This window comes from Ictalurus furcatus, chromosome 17 (assembly GCF_023375685.1).
Source record: "Ictalurus furcatus strain D&B chromosome 17, Billie_1.0, whole genome shotgun sequence".
In the NCBI taxonomy this organism is placed as follows: Eukaryota; Metazoa; Chordata; class Actinopteri; order Siluriformes; family Ictaluridae; genus Ictalurus; species Ictalurus furcatus.
This window is the reverse complement of record NC_071271.1, coordinates 20,131,051-20,154,494: the sequence shown is the minus strand read 5'-3', so window position 1 is coordinate 20,154,494 and position 23,444 is coordinate 20,131,051. Positions and strand designations below refer to the sequence as shown.

The window sequence follows — 23,444 nt, the reverse complement described above, 5'->3', positions numbered from 1 at the left end:
ATATTGAGTTCAAATGAAAGTGAGAGACCAAGTCTTTAAAGGGTCAAAAGCCCAGTCAAGTTCGACTCCAAATGAAAATCCTTGTAGAGGCCAAGGCTTTACTTCAACTAGTTGACTAGCGCCAATGTCTAGGCTGTTTGCTAGAAGAAGAAAAAAACCCACTTCTTGCCAAACTTTCTGCATGTGAAAAGAAAACAAAAACATTATTTTAACATGCTTTCTGTCAGGACTTATTTAGTGAAACCAAAGTCCAAGTACAAATTGCCAGTAAGTCTTAGACAAGTCCAAGTCTGTACAGAAAATGTCTCGAGACATATTGGCATAATGGCTTTATATTGTAAATAGCAATCAGAAAATATTACCGTGGGCAAATAAATTAATTGAATATGAAACATTAAAATGCTGTTTAAAACTTCTTAAGGAATTTAAAGCGCTGGCTTCTTAAACCCAGTAGAAAAAAGGACTTTTGAAAAGAATGTAAAACTTTGGCACTGTGTTACACTAATATCTCCACCAAGGTGTCCCAGATAGGCTCACATGCTCCCTGGGCAAGAAGGATAACCGATTCAGCATGCCTATTTAAATAAAGTGTGGCTTGCTTGGTGGTAGAAACAGCAACAACATAGGGATCCTTAATTTGTCAAACCAAGCTGCACTGTTCCCTGGAAATGCATTATACATGCAATCTCAGAAGTAAAATAAATAAAAATAAATAAATGGTGCACTTATATAGCACTTTACACTATGTCTCATTCACACACACCAATGGTAGCAGAGCTGCCATGCAAGGCGCTAACTTGCCATCGGGAGCAACTTGGGGTTCAGTGTCTTGCCCAAGGACACTTCGGCATGTGGAGTCACGTGGGCTGGGAATCGAACCACCAACCCTACGATTAGTGGACAACCCACTCTACCACCTGATCCACAGCCGCCCAAGTACCCTACCTCTTAATGCATGGTACTACTTAATGTTACATTTGTTTTTGTGAACACATCAAATAAATTTGGCTCAATACCAGGCACAGTATGTCATACACCTTCCTCCACTATCTATAAGCGCAATGCTTTTGATGGAGGAGTAAAGTCACAGCGAAAGGAATAATGTAAGGTCAGTTTGCATATCTTGATGATTCAAGATGTTCTTCCTCAGTTCACGTTTAAAACTCTTGACTTTGGGTTTCAGTCAAAAATGCCTTTCAATGAGTGGTCACTTAAAGTTCCAGAAGAGCATGCGGTTGGTCTGACTACAAATGATTATCAAAGTCATGCTAGTCCCAAATCTGCTGCTCAGGGAAAGAGATTCGGAATTCAGAAAAGGCTTGGAGATGGAGCAGAAACATCATTTTCAGTTAGACATTCCTCAGGAACATGTGCACATTCCCCCATGTCCAGTTTTCCCAACCTGCTCGCTGCTCTTTTCCCAATTTTCTCACGTACTCCTTGAATTTGTCAGACAGTGGGCCTCATTCATCAGTCTTCGAGTAAAGTTGTGTGTAAATGTATGTGTAATTTTCACAAGTTTCAGAAACACTGTTCTTCTTCATATTTCTGTGTGTATGTTGATTAATAGCAATCATCCGTGAATCTCCAGCCATGTGCCCAGCACAACTGATTTGCGTTTGGTGATGCTCACAAAACTGCATAAAAAGGCCAAGTTCACAGAGCAGAAAGCACAGAATGGCTACTAAAAAGAATTTCTCTGTGGTAGTTGACGCTGAAGTACTTTTGACTCGTGTCTATGAGAATAAAAAAATATTATTTGGCAGCATTTCCAGCAGAGTCACAGCCCCTGAAAAGACCAAGGTATTGAGAGAAATTACGTAGGTGAATTATGAAAAAAGAAAATTATATCGACACAAAAACTGAGTGAAAAAAAAACCCCACTGCTAATTGCCAGAATTTCTCTGCTACCAGGGAGGCCAAACCATGACAAAGCTTTTTTAAATTGACCAGATGCTGTGGCAAATAGAACCAACTTATAAGCAAGCTTTCATCCTCCTATCTGTTTCTTCCTAAGGGAATGGTGTGCTAACTCTTTCAGTAATATAAATTCTGCCTCGGCTTACAGCTTACCATGTCCACAGAACAGCCCATCCTCCTTTTATATGGAGGCATTTCATCTGAATTGAACAACTTGCTGGGTTGAGTTATGTACAGTATATGTAATATTTCATCAATGCCATTTAGGCATATACAGTATGAAACGATGGGTCAATTTTTTTTTATTATTATTTGCGTGTGTGTGTATTTGAAATAATTAAGCAATTTGAACTTGACATACAGTACTGTGCAAAAGCTTTAGGCATATGCAAAGAAATGCTGTAAAGCAAAGATGACTTTAACATTAAAAAAATACCTTAAAGAGCAGTAAATAGTACTAAATGAAACAAAGTCAGTATTTGGTGTGACAAAAAAATAAACAGTAGTCTCAGGTAGAGTTAGTGCAGTTTTATAAGGAAGTGAGCTGTAAGTTTTATTGAGCATCTTGCAGAACCAGACACGGTTCTTCTGGAGACTTTGACTGTCGCACTTGCGTCTTATTTTTGCAGCAAAACCCAGCAGACTTCATTGTGTTTTTTGTCTGAAAAGTGGTCTCTTGTGTAATATGCTGCTTTCTTTACTGACATAAACATTTTTGGGTAACATTTGATTTTGTGCTGGAAAACTAATGTTTGGGAATCTAAAATGTTTTTGTACTGGCTTGATAATGTAGAAGTCATAAAAGAAAAATCTGTAACAAAGTTTGTACTAAAAAAAAATAGGGTGGCTCAAACTTTTGCACAGACGGTATATACTGTATATCCACATCATCCATCCATCCATCCATCCATTTTCTATACCGCTTATCCTACAGGGTCCCTGGAGCCTATCCCAGGGAGCATGAGGCACAGGGAGCATGAGGCACAGGGCAGGGTACACCCTGGACAGGGTGCTAATCCATCGCAGAGCACAATCACATACACATTCACGTCCACACACCCATTCGTACACTACAGACACTTTAGACATGCCAGTCAGCTTACCATGTATGTTTTTGGACTGGGGGAGGAAACCAGAGTACCCGGAGGAAACCCCCCGCAGCATGGGGAGAACATGCAAACTCCGCACACACAGGGCCGTGGCGGGAATCCAACCCCCGACCCTGGAGGTGTGAGGCGAACCCCTACAAACAGTCCTGTAAACAAAATAAATTTTCCACTGATTCCTTAGGTTCTCTCATACAAATCAGCCTCAATAACAATTTAGCCCCACCCACTTTTCAGCTAATTTGCATAATACACAAGACTTACTTTTACGGTGCGAATCGAACCCCCAACCCTGGAGGTGTGAGGCGTGATGTCAGTGTATAATCTACTGTGTATATATATATATATATATATATATATATATATATATATACAAATTCATACAAAATACAACTCACTCCTGAGTAGGATATGAACAATTTTCCAAATTTACAGGATTTTCATGAATACCAAACGCTCATAGAACAATCTACTTATAAATCCACTCATAAACGAGGCGCGCCGTGAGCATAATTGAATTTCATCACGGACATGATAAAGTAAGGTCATTACGTCTGTCAGATGGGTATACAAGATATGTGCGTCACTTTGAACTATGTGCGACGTGTTCCAAACAGGAAGCTGTATAATCAAAGACAAAAATCTGTAATCCATCAATCAATGAACTATTTCATCTGTAAAAACATCTCACATCTGTGTGCATGATTAATAGTTAATATTCTGAGCCTATTTATTGCACAACAGAGCAGGCAGTCATGATTTTACTGGATGAGTCCTTATGAGATTAACTGGAGTTGTTGCTGTCTGTAGTGCACTGCTCATCTCTGTTGGGAGAGGTTTGCCTCAGATCATCGATAGATCTTTAGATTATGCGTCTTCTTAAACATGTACGTGTTTATAATGGGTAAAGTGAACATATAAAACTACATTGCAAACTACTAACATAAACCCAACTGTCCCATGGACCGCTTTAACCCAGTTTGCTTTGAAGTTTATGAAAAATATCTCGCCCTGTGCACTTTCCACAGCAAAACAACAAACCCTCAAGCAATTTTTCATCGTGGCAGTTGTGAGTAAATGCAAATAGTCGGGAGGCATTTGAGAATGAAAATGTTTTCGCACCCCTAATTCTCGCTATTAGTTGACATTTAACATTGTTTGCCTTTTCAGCAATACGATAGCTGATAGTGTTGTTATACTGTACTGTGGAATTTACACAGTATCGCTGGCAAACTGTGCATAGATCTTAAGGCATAGTTCAACTAATAGCCAGTGTTGCAGGAACGAGAGTCTCAGAAATCCTATGAGCCTTTTGTAATCAAATATGCCACCTCAAATAAAGCAGTCAAGATTTGACAATTGGTTATGACAGTGGTTTTCAAAGTGGGGGCCGCGGCCCCCTTGGTGGCCGCCGGGGGGCGCCCAGGGGGTCTCAACAATTTGGTGTGAAAAATAAATAAATACATGATTCTCACTCTCAGACAACCACACACACAATCAATTCCTAATGTAATTTAATGTAAAGATGAAAGAGGTAATTATTAATTAAAAAAAAAGGCGGATATATTCAGAAGTCTGTATTTTTAACGTGTTTTAAAGACATCTTGCAAAAGGGGGGCCTCGGTCAAATTTTAATGCCATTTGGGGGGCCTTGCCCTGGAAAAGTTTGGAAAGTTTGGAAACCCCTGGGTTATGATACGTTTTTGGTTATACAGACTCATCACGAAGGGAACTTTGGATTATTTTCAGTGTTGGTCACAGTATATGTAAAATTCGTATTAATCTCAGATTCAATTTCAAATTGTCATCTGCAATTGCCTAGGAACAAGTAACACTATGAACATAATTTGTCATTTATGATGAACAGAGACATATTAAATGATATATCTGCCAGTATTTTCCTATTACTGTTACAGTAGGAAAGCATCAAGGTTGTGCTTTATAGCACAGGGACTCATCATAGGCATACAACTGGTTCACTTACACACATGGACACATTCCATTCGCAGAAAGACAAGCAACACCATTCATGTGTCCTAATTTTTCAATCAGGCAAGTATTTCAGGTCTGTAATCATGCCACGCGCTTGCCGTTATCCAGTTCTTTTATTCAAACCACACAAAAAATTGGTTCTCTCAAATGGTTCTGCCATTTGTCCCTTTGGGTAATTTGTACTTTGATAGGATGATGTGTGCGCAGTCTATTTACTTCTAATTTCTCCTCTAAATGCATTTAGAAAAACAATCAATGATTTGAAAAAGTAATCCATCTCTTTCATGTTTATTCATTCACTATTGTGTTTCACATGCGCCTTTTCGGTCACTGCCGATGAGGTGTTAAGGATGTGTCAGTGATGTGGACTTAAATCAGATAGCCCCAATGGGACATGAAATCTATTGTACTAATTAAAATTAGTTATTAGTTTCATCCATTATAGTTTTATTGTTCTACAGTGTCAGCCCCCCACCCCCCACCCCCATCCCCTCTCCATGCACATGGAGTGCTGCTTTTATGTCATTTCATTTTGGGTTCACATCATTTGCTTTTGTTTACATTGCCACGAGCTTTTGTTTATGCTGTCTTCTTGTCTCCATCCTTATCACTCGCATGTTACCTGATTGTGTTCACCTGTTCTATGTCTTGGCACTGATTAGTTTGTCTATTTAAATCCTATCGTGAGTATTATCATGCTTTTCTAGCATTAATTTCTAGCCTTGCCTTCTAAATCTATGTGTATAAGCTCCTGGTTTTGATTCTCGCTCGTTTTCCCCAACTTATGATTGTGGGTCATTCTAGTTTTGGACCCATGCCATGGGCTATAATTCTTGGATTCACCCAAATAAAATGCATGTTCTGTTTTTGCCTGATCATATTGAACAGTACACATTGTTATACTCCTTGGCTCCACAATATATATATATATATATATATATATATATATATATATATATATTATATATATATATAAATCACTTCAAGCATTTGCTAACAGCAAATAAGACAGTGTGGATGGCAAACATTGAGCCTTATTTTTATATATTTTTTTCCCTTGAAAGAGAGGGGAAAACATCCTGATGTGTAACCATATTTATGCACCGTTCATCAAACTTCCATTATTGTGATTCACTCAGGCTTCAGGCTTTACCAGCTAGCTGTCTCTGTCTTAATAGTGAAGCACTTGATATGGATGGCTGATCAGCACTGATGGGAATAGAATTGATGATTGACTCATTTTTGGATTCGTCTGCAGAACCATCCCAGTTATCTTTGTTTTTACCTCTCACTTCAATATTTGTATCTTCACTAGATCTCTTTGTGAATTTGGCAAGATATTATATTTCATAGTAGCTCGCAAATTTTGCATTTTCCCTCGTCTACATTTCACCCTTCTTCTGTGTGTTAGTCAAAACTAGAGACTTTCAGTTGCCAGCTAGGCCTGCTGAAGCACTTTTATAGATTGAAGTGTTATCTATATTGTGGCATATTGAAAACATAAGCTGAGGGTCATTTCTCCTTTATATAAATGTGTATACTTTTTCCATCAGTGTTAGTAAGACAGGCCTGTTTTCCATCTCCAGATGTTGTCCAGAGATAACACAGCTGTCTCTTTTCCAAAAATACTTCCTGACTGTATTTATTTTCTTGAACTTTACACCATCTTCTATCTACCACACATTTATTATTACTGTTAGTACTGTATCGCTCTTTACTATTTTCAGTTGTGCTTCTCTGTCTTTTTCCGTGCTGTTGGAAAATGATATAGTTGCCATGGTGACATCAAGTTATTTATGGATTATTTGATTGCAAAGAGGGACAGATTTATGCACATTTCTTATAGAATCTTATAAATTAATAAAATGATCACTTAGTCTATCTGTCTTTCTGTTTGGTTTGATATCATTCTTAATAAAGTATACTAGGATGAATCTGGAGGTCACCTATTTTTTTTCTTTTTCTTTAGTAATCCAGGTGCCAATATTTCAATTATGATTTCAAATACATGTCACAAATGAGCCTCATTTGACTGATTTTGAAAGTAACTTAATTGTTATGTGTGAAGAGTTTTACCTTGCAGTTCTTCTGGATCCACAATATGTGGTGAAGTCTTCTGTAATGTGATAGAAGCATTGGGGTCCAAAGCAATTCTGGAGTATTGTCTAAGATATGTTCTGTGGTTGGTAGCAGATATCACAAGCAAACAATGAGCAATGGGCAATCTGCAAAGAGAAACATAGAAAGAGCCCAAACCACAAAACACAAGCTATATTTAAAAAAAGTGACACTACGAAGTGACAAGATTTTTCAGGGAGAAAATTGTTGTTTATTTAGAGAGCAAACTACTGAGCTATTCAGGGACTACTGGGCACAAGCTAGGAATACAATCAGGAAAGAAATACACTCTGGGCACTGGTCCATTGAGGACACCACAAAGACACACACACACATGCGCACATACATTCACCGTCACACCTTGGGACAATTTGGAGTCATCAATACATAAAAAATATAGGAGAAAACCAGAGAACCCAGAAGCAACCCATGGAGATATTTAGAGAAAATGTGGCAGGGAATGGAGGTAGAATGGTGGCTTAGTTGTTAGCAGGTTTGCCTCTCACCTCTAGAGTTGGGGTATAGAGTCCCACCTCCACCCTGTTTGTGTGGCGTTTGCATGTTCTCCCTGTGCTTTAGGGGTTTCCTCCAGTACTCCGGTTTCTTTCCCTAGGCCAAAGACATGCGCTGTAGGCTGATTGGCATTTCCAAATTGTCTGTAGTGAGTGAGTGTGTGTACGATTGTGCCCTGCGATGGGTTAGCACCCCATCCAAGATGGCTCCCCGGGACCCTGTGTAGGATAAGCAGTATGGATGGATGGAGGGTTGGATGGAGGAATGGATGGATGGAGGGATGGATGGAGAAATGGATGGATGGAGGGATGGATGGAGAAATGGATGGATGGAGGGATGGATGGATGGAGGGATGGATGGAGGAATGGATGGATGGATGGAGGAATCGATGGATGGAGGGATGGATGGATGAATGGAGGGATGGATGGATGGATGGAGGGATTGAGGGATGGATGGAGGAATGGAGGGATGGATGGAGGGATGGAGGAATGGGTGGAGGGATGGATGGATGGAGGGAGGGAGGGATGGATGAAGGGATGGATGGAGGAATGGAGGGATGGATGGAGAAATGGATGTAGGGATGGATGGAGCGATTGAGTTTTCTCCGTTTTCACTTTTGGGAGTAATCAGATATTAAAATACTGGAACTTTACTTGTGGCTGAGATACTGTGTGTGCAAAAGAGAAACATATTTCAGTTCATAAAAGCCTGCAGTTTTCAGAATTAGTAGATGTCCAAATGTGACCATATGAAGGGTTTACCCAGGCCCTCACATATATGCCTTAAATGATTCAAGGGATGCATGGTTTAAGTGATACAAATGCAGCTTGTTTCTATTTTCCTGTTGTGTATTTATAGCTTCATCATTTTCATGGAACACAGTTGTGTGCAGTGAGCTGTATTTGTGTCCTACTGCACTTCCATGCATCTTTCTCATGCTTCTCTCCCCTTGACTTCTTCTCTCTCTGCCCGTGTTGCTGAATTACAACTCCTGTTCCAGGCTCGGCAGATGTCATGGATCTTGTTCGTCTGTCTCCTCTCGCATTTGTTCTTTTCACCCTTGTGTCTATGTGTGTCTCTGCAGATTCAAGGCTTCCTACGTTGTATGTTTCTGGAGGCAGTGTTTTGTCTGAGACATTACTCATCTCTCTCTCTCTCTCTCTCTCTCTCTCTCGCTCTCTCTCTCTCTGATGCGATGCAGTGTTGGAATGAATGTTGCTATCTTCCCTCCCCCTCTGTGGGTGAAGGTTCCAGTATGCTGAAATATTTATGGACTCGCACACGCTCACCTTGAATACTGATCACAGCTGGGCACACGTGCACACACAAGCACAACACGCATCTCGCACAAAACATGCTCTCACATGCTTGCTCTTTTCATCTTTTCCTCTCGATTATTCTTGCAGATGCTGTCTTTCTCCCTCTTCCTCGCTCTCTATCGCTTTCTCATATTTTCAGTCCTGAAAAAGCACTAAGCTTTCCTCACATGCTTTCATTGAATTTATTCAATTCTCTGTTGCTGCTCATCTAATCCATCTCAGTGTGTGCTTGTGTACTTTTGTGTGTGTGTGTGTGTGTGTGTGTGTGTTGGCCCCATTCAGTCAGGAAGCCCACCAAACTCTTAGCTGAAGACTTTCATCTCTTATATCCATCAGTCGGTGGCAGTGACTGTGCAGCCTGGCCTTTAAGCTGAGGCTAAAATAAAGATTAGACAGTGCCAGAAAGACCTGGGCTCAGATTAAAGTCACCCAGTCCATCAGTAACCGTGTTCAGAGCTGGAATGGGCCCTTCATTTGTAGTTTTGATGAGTTTCACCTCTCTAGCCACTGAGTTTAGCTCAGAGGCAGAGTTCACTCTTCAAAGAAAATGCTCTAGGGATTTTTTTTTTCCTCAGCATGTCCCTGTTGGGAAATTCTTTTCCATTTCAAGTAGATCTGTTCTCTCAAATCTTGAAGAACAGTTGTTGTGCCTTTTCTAAAACGACAGCCATTTTTAAACTTCGTTTCATCAGAATCCCAATGTTTTTTTTTTTTCTTGTGCGTAATGTTTATATGACATAACAAAAGAAAGCTGTTTTTGTCATTGACCCATTTTGGAGATATGTAGTGATTTTTTTGCCATTCAGGTTTTAACTCTGGTGTACAAATCCAACTTTTTTATTTTCTTAATTTGGCTGCTCCCGTTAAGGATCGCCACAGCGGCTCCACATATTTTGATTCTGACACAAGTTTCATTCCCTTCCTGACTCAACCCTCCCCATTTTCCAGGCTTAGTTTCAGCACTGAGAGTGCACTTGTTTGTGCAACGCTCCAGCGGCTGGCGTCGAGTCCCTGACCGGGAATCAAACCCAGACCATGGCGATGAGAGCACTGCATGCTAGCCATTAGTCCACTGAGGAACCTGGTGTATAAATTCAACATTCACATAAGAGCAGATGGATGAAGTATACAGTGTACAGACTTGAAAGAAAGTGTCACGGTTTCCCCTTGGGACGGCGCTGCAGTATTGCAGTGAGCTCGGAAAACCGAGGTGCATGCGTGTGCACGAGCCAGGTTTTCGGTTTTCAATGACAGTGACTGTGTTTACTTTGGACACATGCTTTTGTTATGATTATGTTCTGTCTCCGCCCAGATTTAGTCATTGGTTGTTTTCCGAAGGTGTGTCAATATTGTTTTCAGCTGTCCGTATTTACCCATGATTACATTTGTCATTTAAACCCCTCGTGTCTCTGTGCACTTTGTGCAGTATTGAGTTTACCTCTTTACTAAGCGGTTGTTTCTCATTTCATGCTATTGACCTTGTTACTGGTTTCTTGCTTCATGTTATTGACCTTGCTTCTCGTTTTGATTCCAGCCTAGTCCTGTTTATGCCTGTTTGCTGATCGCCTGACCTTTCGCATGTTATTAGACCACGCTTTGGATTACTGTTTTGGATTTGTCTGCCTATCTCTCTAATATAGTCTTTTACTGCACTTGCATCCGTCCTCAACTCCCTTAAGTTCTGGTACGTGACAGAAAGTATACAGACTATTACTGGGTAGGGATATATAGTAACCAAATGCAAATACTTTACTTGAATGAACAGATAATGTGCTGTAAACAAAAAAAAACTAATACAAATTTTTCAATTCTTTTTTATTATTATTTTTTTAAATAAAGCTTGCCAGATAGGATCACAGGTTCAGAGTTCAGACTAGAGGTGTGCATTGGGTCTAGATTCCTGCAGCATGTAAGTTCTTACTGTTGCGTGGGTGAGCAGTCACATATGAAGATAGGATGTGAACTTGTGAGCTAGGATGCGGTTCCTTCCATTTACATTTACATTGATGACATTTGGCAGACAGCCTTATCCAGAGCGACTTACAGAAGTGCTTTGAAGTCTCTATCAAAAAATGCATCATGGTTCACTAGGTCACAGATTAAGAATACGATCAGTCTAAAAAACTCTGTTAGGAGGTGTAGTAAGAAAAGCACACAGACAATACAGTTTTTTTTTTTATTTATTTATTTTTTAATTAAATTAAAGTACTTAATTAAGCACTTCAGGAAGAGTTTGGTCTTTAGTCGTTGTTTGAAGACCGCTAGTGACTCAGCTGATCGGATATTTAGGCTAGAGGAAGTTCATTCCACTGCCTACGTGCTAGAACAGAGAAGACTCTTGATGCATGCCTTCCTTGTACCCTGAGAGATGATGGCACCAGTCAAGCAGTGCTAGAGGATCAGAGGGAGTGTGCTGCAGTGCACAGTGTGATAAGTGCTTAGAGGTAAGTGGGTGCTGGTCCATTTTGTAGGCTTTGTAAGCGAGCATCAGTGTTTTAAATCTGATGTGTGCAGCTACAGGACTCCAGTGGAGGGAGCGTAGCAATGGGGTGGCGTGAGAGAACTTGAGGAGGTTGAAAACAAGTTGCAGAGGTCGAATGGTGCGCAGAGGGAGACCTGAGAGGGGCGAGTTGCTGTAGTCCAGTCTCAAAATGACAAGGGACTGAACAAGCGCCTGAGTGGACTGCGTGTATAGACACGGACGAATCCTTTTGATGTTGTGAATAGGAAATCGGCACGAGCGTGTCATATTAGCAATGTCAGAGGAAAAGGAGAGTTGATTGCCCAAGGTTACAGCAAAGTTATATGAAGTGGCTGTAGGTGAGATCTGAGAGTTTTCCCGGAAGATCACGAGATCGTGACGTGGGGAAGAAACACCTGGGATGAACAGCAGTTCAACATTCTGCTTTAGCTCACACACACGTTGGGTTTAAATTCGGACACTGATGCAGATACGGATATTTGGAGCATTGAACAGACACAGATATGGATGGGATCGTTGTGTTACACCCTTACTATTACGATTTCACAATGAGCTGTTGGTGACTTACAGCATGGCAGCTAATTTAGTTCACAAGATACAGCAATATGCAGGGGAATTCACATTCTCTGTATTCAGACTCAGCTATGTTCCTTTGCTGTCAAAATTATGTTGCATGAAGTACATTTCAAAATACTCATGTACTAAATCACCAATATGATCAGGCTGCGTGAATCGACATAGCTAAGATCATCGTGCTAATTTGCAACCATTGCACATTTATGTTCATTTCATAATATGATTTTCACACACATTAACGGGCTGACAGCCTATTAATTAAGTAGCAATATCTTTTTGTGGTCGATTAATTTGCAACAACAATGGCAGAAGTGTAAAACTGTTGTACAAAAACACCGCCGGACCGGAGTCGCAGCTGTCACTGGAGAGGCCATGAAAAAATGATTCGATTTCATATATCACACAGCTAGTAAACTGTGCACACGAGTTAATGTGATCGTTGAGATACGAAATCGAGGTCATGAAATTGTAATGAAGGGTGAGTAAAAAAAAATCTTAAGACTTATGACAACGTTGTAACGCAGTATCGGAAACACTGTAACGTTATAACACGAGGAGCTTACTAATTATGGACTGTGAAATGTAACTTTTATCAAGTCACCTACAGTCGTACTGGGAAAAAATGAAAAGAAAATGTCTGTATTAACTCCTCACCATAAACTCATCTCTGAACAAAACCCATATAAATTGCACAAACGTGTAAAGGAATGCAAACGCAACACACGGTGAGAAATCTAGTCAAGCAATACGTCTCTTCTTGGCCCTGACTAAACTAGGACTACAGCTGTAGGAAATATGTGATTCTGTACATTGGTATGTCAATGGACATCACTTATCTCTGAAAGCTTTTAAGTGGGATAAGGGAGAGGATTGGTTTATAGATCAGGAGGACAGCTGGGACCTTGGTACAAAGCATGAAGATAAAACATACAGTTAGTTCACTTCTCTACTGTAGGTATATGGCTTTGTTCATGTCTTACTGTTGATGCAGTGTGGGGGGAGGGGTCTTTAAAATATGCAGTGATTCTCTGCATGTCTTGGGGCGTTAGTACGTACTCTGCTTACAGGTTGGTACGATATGTGTTGTGCAAAAGCGGGAATTGGCTAATTTAGAACTAAACACTACAGGTGGGATGTACAGCTAAATTAGGTTTTCGAGAACATCTGTTCAGTGCAAGAATTGTAGTCATAGTTTAATGCAGCATCAATACACGTTGCGGACGATATCGTGGGTGGATAATCTGTACTCGAAAAACTGTAACACAGGCGATAGACGGAGGACTGGAAAACAATACAAGAGACAGTGCTCATAAATGAACAATACAATGGGCAAGACTTCGCAACAAGACGTAGAAACAACAGAGAATAAATAAATAGGCAAACTAGGAATTACGGGCTGAACACAGAACAGGTGAACACAATGAGATAGTAAACCAATGACAGGACAGGGGTGGGTGACAGGACGGAAACAAAAGCAATTGTCAAAAACATAAACAAGAATAAAAGCAAACAGCTTTCACACAGAGAGGGAGAATTTCTGCTTTATAAGTTTGTCACAGTGTCACATCTGGACATGCAGCCTGAGCAATTCCTTATCCGGTTGAGCTGTATATTTGTTTTAAAGAAGTAGACAAACTATACAAAGATATATATATATATATATATATATATATATATATATATATATATATATATATATATATATATATATATATATATATATGCTTTAAAGGATTACGCCAGCATTTTTAAAAATCTAATCTCAATCCACTGCATCTGCACCATATGTATGATTACCATATATGTAAATGTAGTTCTTCTACAAACTCTCTGATTTACCTGGCTCACTTGGTTAACAGCTGCCTAAAGACGAACATGAACTTGTACTGCATTAGGGCTTCGCTTCTCACCTGTTTTCTTTGGCTCAGTTCCAAATGGTGTTCTTCTGGGTGGATAGTGCGCTATATAGGGTGTACAGTGATACTATGTGATGAATATTTAGTAAATAGGAAGCCATTTGTGATTCAAGCTTACACTAGTAAGGGATCAAACTACTTGGAGTGCTGTTATATCAGCGAGGGGGTCTGGTGATGGAGCCGAAAGTGATGCAATTGATTATTTTCCAATAACGGCACGTCCTGGCATGTTTTATTCCTCCTATAACACAGCAATGTATACAGTAAACATATACAGTGTGTGGGAAACAGTTTTTGTTATTTTGCATCTGTACACCACCACAGTGGATTTGAAATAAAGTGTAGACTTTCTACTTTAATTCGAGGGGTTTAAGAAAAAAAAAAAAAAACGTATAGGAATTAAAGCCATTTTTGTTTCCATGTTGAAAAACTTAAAGTTACAGTTTTAGCTCTGACTGTTACAGAGCATTTACTCTGGGCACTTCTTTTAGAAAGGCTAAATAAACAGAGCAGGCTAGTGAATACTCTACTCTACTGAGTATGTATATGTAGTTAAGCACGAGAAAAAACAGAAAAACTATTTCAATATAAGGAATTTTTTTTTGTCCATAATTTTTTAAAAATGTTTTCTTCTTAATTACCTTATTACAAAACCACCACAACAACAACAACGAAAATACATGCATGTACTTGAGCTCTTAATTACCACTCGCCATTATGTTCATCATTTTAGCCGGTGATAACAAAGTTATCACAAACCTCCAGCCTCCTGTGCTTCCTCCTATGTTGGTATTCTCCGCCCGCCTGCCAGTGTAGTAATGAACAATTCAGGAGGCGTAATGGCTGTTCATGATTGAACGGCTGAATGCAGAAGCTCATAAGCCCATCCAAAGCCTTTTATAAGTTATTATTATTGAGTGTGTTGTAGGAGTTGCGATAATAAGGAGGTGGCGTTACATCAGCGCACGTTCGTCCTTCATAACATGCATCACTGTGTTTCATTATCAGGGATGCATTATAATGGATTACCCAGCTTCTCTCTCTCTATCTGTCATTCTGTTTCAATTTCTGCCTCTCTCTCTTCTTCCTGCCTCTTTGTTTCACGTTTCTTTTTGTTTTGGAGAATACGTTCAAATGAATAGAGCATACGCTTGTTCTAAGAGTGGCTGGAGATGATAAAAACTGGTTTAAAAGTATAGAACACAATCAGTGTGTTAGAAGAAGACTGTTATGAGTGGAAGTGTTGTGCTTCATGAGAAAAGCTTGCACTGGACACTGTATCCCACCCCATCTCAGTCCAGTAATCTCTGAAATTCCTCCTTCTTTACAGAGCCCTGATTGCCCCCTTATTATAGTGTGGCCAGGTTGGGCTGACCTGCAGCGAGCTGAGTATGCGCCACACTTTTGAGAAGTAAACTTCCTTAGGGCGCTTTAGCCTGTTTTCTGAGTCTGAATTCGAGTGAAATGTATACTTTTGGTTTGCTTGCTATTTGACTTCGTATGCTTTTACACTCAATCGATTAAATTAAAAGAAAAAATCAGTTAAAAAAATCACCCAAGCATGGAGAGCACAGAGCCACCACTAAATATCCACCCATGCCCATGAGAAAAATAAATAAATAATTAAATAAATATATTTGTCCATATATGTATTATTTATCCATGTATTTATGCATATAAATCTTTTTTTTAAACAAAAGATCAAAAGGTTAACCAATAAGGACAATTTTTCATAGCCTTCTTTACTCATATTTACCAAGGGTGCCAATATTAGTGGAGGGCACTGTATATATATATATATATATATATATATATATATATATATATATATATATATATATCGACACAAATCCCAGGATTTGGACATGATGCATTGCTGCTATCTGCCAAATTTATTTTTCAGTTTATTCCAGATGCCGTGCTGTTCCTCACACGCTCTCCTCCTCTGACTGCTCCCTTCTCACTTATCAGCAGTGATGTGACATGCGCATGGTGGTGATTTCTGATAGCATTGTTATAAAGCGTTTTCTCTGCCCCGCCGGAAGGCAGGTGTCGGATAACCAAACAAACTCACTGTTATTAGCTGTGAGTCATTTTTATTCACGTCTCTCTTCGACCTTTACTGATGACCTTTATTCCATTTCTAGCCTAATCTCTGAGTTAGCGAGCGCACCGTATTTATTCAACAGAATGTGTGTGTGTGTGTGTGGGATGTGTGAGTGTGTGTATGCCATTTTGAGCAGCTAATCTCACTCATAAGGGCAGTTCATCTTCAACTAAACTGCAATTAAGTCTTGTTGATTTGAATGATACGTCTTTCACATTGTTGAGAAATTGATATTGGCATGCGGTTATATATTGGTGCCTTTAGGTACCTTTGTGTTAATTATACATTGTTGTCCACTGCTTCATCTGTTTATTTACGTTAATATTTCGTTTCGTCTTTCCGATGAAAGTGTGGTCAAAAATGTATGGCCACTTACAGATTGTTTGTTTCCCCCAGTTTTAGACCAGAAAAGTAGAGATAAATCATTTATTAAGCAGCAGGTACACCAGAGCTCTGCTGTGCTAGTTACTTTGCCAAGACAGAGCAAAAAAACAAACAAAAAAACAAAAAATCCACAACAAAAACAGAGCATTGTGGCCACTTCTGGCGTGATGTGATTCGGGATGTGGATTATGATATTATTGTCGTTTTGGATGTTTGTCTCATTTGTCTCGCACCTCCGGGGTTAGGGGTTCGAATCCTGTCTCCGCCCTGTGTACGCGGAGTTTTCATGTTCTCCCCGTGCTTCACGGGTTTCCTCTGGGTACTCCGGTTTCCTCCACCAGTCCAAAGACATGCGCTTTAGGCCGACTGGCCCTACCCAAATTGTAGTAGTAGTGTGTGAATGTGTGTGCCATTGTGCCCTGTGATGGGTTGGCATCCCGTCCAGGGTATCCCCCGGGATAGGCTCCAGGCGGTATGGAAAATGACCAGATTGATGGATGGATTATCCATATCCCTGCTTAAAGGCAAAATCCACCCTGAATCTTTAGAATGAACATCCCATCTTCAATGGCATCCAAGATTTATTTTGAATGGACGTATTTTTGGTCCATTTTCACTTTGCTAAACAATTTCCTACAATACCACAATGCCATTCAACTACCTGCTAATATTGCTGCAGTGCAATTAGTCCTTGGTTCATATCTACCTAAAGAGAGTGATGTCTCTTACCTCCTCATCTGTACACTCTGCTCAAACAGATCAGCTTCTACAGCTTCAACTTTCATGCTAATAGCGCCATTAATACTATCGTACTTGTCACCTTGTAGATTGCTAGCTATCCGTAACTCTGCCCGACTGTATTGTTTTGCATTCTTGGACTCTTTCCACTATGCCTACACTGGATTTCTCATTAATGTGAGTTTGAACATTGCTGGAAAGCTCTTGCTGTTTTGTTTTTAGGAGCGAACAGTAAAAACTGACCTGCTATCACTTATGCTTGCGTCAGTGTTTTTTTTTTTTCCCACCCTAATAAAATGTCCTTTCACGTTTAAATGCTTTTACACCACACAGATATGATCTACGGACCACTCTCTTATTGTTGTGCTTTGTTGCTGTGATAAATGTGCGCGGTATTTTCATGCTGTTCTTTGTATTGGAGGCAACGTTTCATTTTTGCTTGCCGTACATGCAGATTGGCAGAATGTGATGAATGGTTTGGAGTAGTGCTTGATGTGTTGAGATCAGACACACCGTTGTGTGCAGTTGTGGTTTGTGCCGTAGCTCTGGGTGTGCTCCTCTCTCTATCCAGCTTCCCTCATACACGTTCGATGCTGGATTATATCATCAATCATGAGGGCTTATTCTGTGTGAAATATGTTGCTTTCCTATCCGTTTTTTTTTTCTTTCCTCTGCCTCATGCGCTATAATGAACAATAGGGTGACCTTCTATAATGGCACACTGAATGTTACATATTGACTGATTGTGCTTTTAGGTGAACACTGCTTTAGTTCATTACCACCCTGAGTGTTACTCATTAGCTAAAATGGTCAGATTGTTCTGACAAAAAAAAGGGTTTTAGTTAAGCCGATTAATAGAACTCTCTTAATACATCAATCATCTGCTTTCATTCAATCTCAGATTAGACGATCAGTTTAACGGCAGAGTTGAAGCTTTAAGATGACTGTACCTTTTGTAAGAACTACAGAAACACTATCCTTGTGATGTCAGGTGACGTCATGCTGTGTGGGATTGTATAATCGCTGACATTTTGAGGACCGAACTGCATCGATATTACTGTGCTATGTTTGTGCGTGATAAACATTGATGGTGATTTCCTGTTTGTTTGTTTGTTTGTTTGTTTATTTATTTATTTATTACTAACTGAAATTTCGGCGGCTTTTCACACTGGGCATGTTTTCTGCTGTCCGAATCCGAGCGCGATTATTCCCCGTGCCCCGCAGTGTTGGTCTGGTTTCGAACTCACTTGATTCACTTGAACCCCTGTGCGTTTGTGTTCGTCTTACATCATCACAAGCGCGTGTGGAAAACACAACGCGACTCGGGACATTTAGTTTTATTATTATTATTATTATTATTATTATTATTATTTTGATGCTATTCTGCACAGCAGTGGACGACTTCTGTGTCCAACAACGTTCCCCTGCTACTCATGGGACACATGTGTTGTGGAAACGAATGATCGTCAACACCTAGAACACATGCGCAGGTTACTTTATGTCCTGAACGAGTGCAGACCCAAGTACGAGTTGCGTTCACATTCGCAGGAATCGCAGCACGGTCTCGGGTTCGGTACCTCAGGGAAGCTTTCACATTATTCATTCATTCATTCGCATCATTCACTCACAGCTTTCAGCAAGTTTTCATGCAAACCGTGCTTTGTTTCAGACTCGACTGCCGGTGTTAAAACCCCCCTAAGTCCGACCGACAAAATAGATCATGTTTAAACGAAATAAACTAGGATATATAATAACTGCTGTTTTTACCCGTCTGATGTATTTTATTGTTGGCTTGTTAAAACATTTATGTTAAAAGTACTTGAATTGTGATCTAGCTAATACTTAGCCATGTTACTTCGGGCGGCTGTAAACAAGTCGCAACGCAACACATCGGTTCAGCTATTATAATGCTCCATAACAATGAAACAGAAAAAGCTCAAATTTGATATGTGAATACAGTATATAGCTTATTGCTTTGAATGTTGACATGCAGCTTTAGTTAATATCGTGGTTATTTAGCTATACAAAAGCTATTTTTGCGCAGCAGTCTGACCGTAGACATTGGCGTCTGCACCACTAGGGGGCCTGAACAAACAGCCTATGAAGATTCTTTTTCATTCATATTGATAATTGATCTCGCTAATATAGTTCACGTGATACAATACATCCACAAACGGCAGAGTAGTGGATCCTCATTGTCATGCTGCTTCATTAGCTAGCTAGCTACATTATGGGACAACTGGGAAGTTTATCTTAGCAGCATGTATTGCTAACATTAGCAAAAGTCAGTTAGCTGATATTCCTGTATCCTCCTTATAAAGAAAGATTTTTTCTTTATAGGTTAGGTTAGGAAAGGTTTTTTTTTTTTTTCCTCCGGATGAAATACTGTACAATCTTTTACCCATATTTACCAAAAAAAACATGCATTTGATAAATGCTCTAAAAGTTTAAGCAGCATCACCAGTTCAGAGGGAATTCGATAATGATCACAGTCCATTTAAACTGTTTTGTCGAAGTACAGTAGCAGTTATTCTCTTCTGAAGCACAGGGAGTAATTCTCACCATCCTTCACCTCTAGTTATGTCTGCATTTGTGCAGCAAAGCCACAAATTCTGCCTGAAATCAAGTGACTGAAATACTACGATAGAAGACATGTATGTGCCACTTCAATAAAGTGCAAAGGTTTGCACAGTCTTACTTCACAGGATGATGAAACTCAAAATGTTTTAAAGACCGTCTTTCATAATCAAAAGTAAACATGGTCTCTCTGGCAGTTTTTCTTTTCTTCACGCAGTTACTTATTGCACTTCTTGAGTCTTGAAAAAAAAAAAAAAAAAAGAATTGAAGTTACAATGTCACAATATCACATCTACACAATAAATAGATAAATATGAATATATTCTTATTCATCTATTTATTGTGTAGATGTGATATTGTGACATTGTAACTTCAATTCTTATTTTTGTTCAATTTTTTTAAACTTAAATTCTTTTTTTTTTTTTAATTAATGTTCAAAAACATGGCAGATAGCACTGCATTACATCCGGAAAACCTGGTATTAAATATATATATATATATATATATATATATATATATATATATATATATATATGTGTGTGTGTGTGTGTGTGTGTGTGTGTGTGTGTGTGTATATTTAATCCCAGGTTTTCCGGATGTGATAATATCATAATAATATTAATAACCCAAATATCAGTAGGACATTTTGATGTCACTTAGCTGTTTAAGCACATTATATATTCTGTTTTAATGCATTTCTTCTTCCTCCCTACATTTATTCCGCTCTTTGTCAGTGTCTTTGGTTCTGTTTTCCTCTTTTCTTGGTTGGTAATGGTTTTACAGAATGCTTTGAGATCGTTAATAGTAATCCTAAGCAATCTGATATCATTTGATACTTTTCTCCATCACTGTGTAAAGTCTTATGATAGATGCTTTTCTCAACTGTTCGACTGTTTAGGGCTCATTATCTATAAAAATATGACTTAACAAAGTAAAAATGTTGTGTGTTTTAGGTTGTTAGACACTCTAATGCAGCACATTCTAATAAATTTAGTAGAGCATGTTGGGGGGGGATGGGGACGCAAACTTTTAAGAACAGTAATAGTGAACTGCCATAATATGTAGGTTATATTGTAATGGGTTTTCAAGAAACATACATTCAATTCTGTTTTGTAGATAAATAACGACTGTATATAGGTTAGACCTACTGTACATCCAGTACATCCAGGTGAACCTGAGCTTATGTACTTGTGCACACTTTTTATCAGGAAGATTTCTACACTTATACTCACCCTTCAGGTTCCTCCAGTGGAAATACAGATCACAGAGCTCCGAACTGAGATTATGTTGCGTTTCATGTCGATGTCAGGTCATGTTACCGATCATCACTTGTGAAACGTGAAGCTTTTGATCTGTGATCACTTCATGCTGTTACGGTGCACAAGTGTCTGTGCTTTTAATGCTAACATCAACTCAAGGTTGCAAATTGGAATTCCCTACCTTCAACCAGTATAAATACAACGCAAAGAAAACGCCCCTCAACTTGAAATTTCAACTCGTGAACTTGAGGCTGTCTTCTCAACTTCTCAACAGGTTCCTCCCCAGTTTATGGAGTGATGTTAAATCAGCATGGCTGCACAAACCATCATACATCCATCCATTTTCCATACTGCTTATCATATACAGGGTCATGGGGGAGCCTGGAGCCTATCCCAGGGGACTTGGGGCACAAGGCTGAAGATGAAGGTGCCAACCCATCATAGGACACAATCACATTCACATACTATGGACAAGTTGGAAATGCCAATCATGCTACAACATATGTCTTTGGACTGTGGGAGGAATCCGGAGTACCCGGAGCATATGCAAGCTCCGCGCACACACACACAGGGCGGAGGTAGGATTTGAACCCACAACCCTGGAGGTTCGAGGCAAACCACTAACCATTAAGACCTTGCTTAGGACTAAGTATTTGCTTTCAATCAACCTACATAAAGACATGTCCACCTGTTAAATCATTAACACTGACTACATACTGTAGCTTGCTGTTAACAAAAGACGAACAAGGAGGTGTCCATGTTTATTTCCACTTCGCAAGTCGAATGTGACACGGTGGAAAATGATGTCATTCCAACCTGCAAATTATCACTTATTCTCAAAGTCTGGTTAAAGATCAACAGAATGCAATCAGACCTAATTTCAGCTGGAGCAACTCTGACTAAAAAGATAACTAGCGTTCCTTTAAGGACAAGAGCTTAAAAACAAATAATACAGTATACAAAATCCAATATATGTTTTTCAATGATTAGTAAATAAAATATCGAAATAATAATTCATTTGAATCATAATTGGTAAATGATTTTATTTTGATCCTGTTGCTGGGTTGCGGTTTAAAAAAAATAAAAAATAAAAAAAAATAAAAAAGGTTATTACAGGATATCTTTTAAAATGATTATTTAAATTCATTATAATTAAAAAAAATGTATTATTGATTATTTTGGAAAAAATCTCAGGATTGCTGGATGTGATGCGTTGCTGCTATCTGCCACATATATTACAGAACGTCAGTCTGTCTCTCACACTCATGCTGTGATGCTCCTCACACTCTCCTCCGTTCTCACTCATCGGCAGTGATGTGGCACACACATGGTGGTGACTTCTGATAGCATTGTTATAAAGAGTTTTCTCTGCCCTGTCGGATAACCAAACAAACTCGCTGTTATTAGCTGTGAGTCATTTTTATTCACGTCTCTCTTCGACCTTTACTCATGACCTTTATTCCATTTCTAGCTTAATCGCTGAGTTAGCGAGCGCACCGTATTTATTCAACAGAGTGTGTGTGTGTGTCGGGTAATGTGTGAGTGTGTGTATATCATTTAAAGCAGCTGATTTCCTCACAAAGTCAGGTCAGGTTAGAATAAGCTGGGATTAAGTCTTGTGTCTTGATTTTGCACAATGATTTGACTTGAGGCTTGACTCTGAACGCACTAAACCACCCTTGGTGCAAGGCGTCATCATTAGAGTCTCTCGCTGTTGTCTGTTAGACCCTGATGAACCTGGGAAGCACAATTTGCAGGCATTTGTGCGCTCATTATTCTCTGTTTTATAACTCAGGAAGCATTTATCACTCAGAAATAAAACACGCATCATCAAAAAGAGACGGATTTACAGACCTTTTACAGACATTGTGCTGGTTGTGTGTGTGTTAGCAAGTAATCTGGTTTTGAGAATACAGAAACGTTCCACATTGTGATGAAAACAGCCTGGTTACACTTGATCATGTAGAACCTCTCAGTTTTTATTCACAATAGAGAGAAACTAAAGTGGTTTTCACAGCCATGGTCTGGACCTTTGATTGATGTAACAAACTTGTCAAAATGTTCATTTACCTGACCAGAAAGTGTATAAAATGCACTTTATTTTTGCTAGCTATTTTATTTTCCCACTGTTTTCTAGAAGAAAAAAAAAATTCTAGAATCTGCAAAATGAGAACGCAGTGAGAGGATGATGCATGTGCACAATCTCTGCTGGCTTTATAGTGCGCGTGGATGCAGGAGACTTCAGTTTGTCACCTACAGGGAGACATGTAAGGTGCTCAAGAAGACAATATTACGTAAAAAATAGCTCTGAGTCTTCTCCTATAATGCCTGATGAGGTTGGAGAATACATGGTAAGGGATCTAGGACCATTCCTCCATGCAGAATCTCTCCAGATCCTTCACGTTTTGAGGTCCATGCTGGTGGACTCTCCTATTCA

At 39.4% G+C, this 23,444-nt stretch overlaps 1 pseudogene; it reads right to left on the bottom strand.

Moving 5' to 3' along the window:
• Positions 1-1,573: 1,573 nt before the first annotated feature.
• Positions 1,574-22,313, bottom strand: LOC128621756 (uncharacterized; annotated as a pseudogene).
• Positions 22,314-23,444: the final 1,131 nt, after the last annotated feature.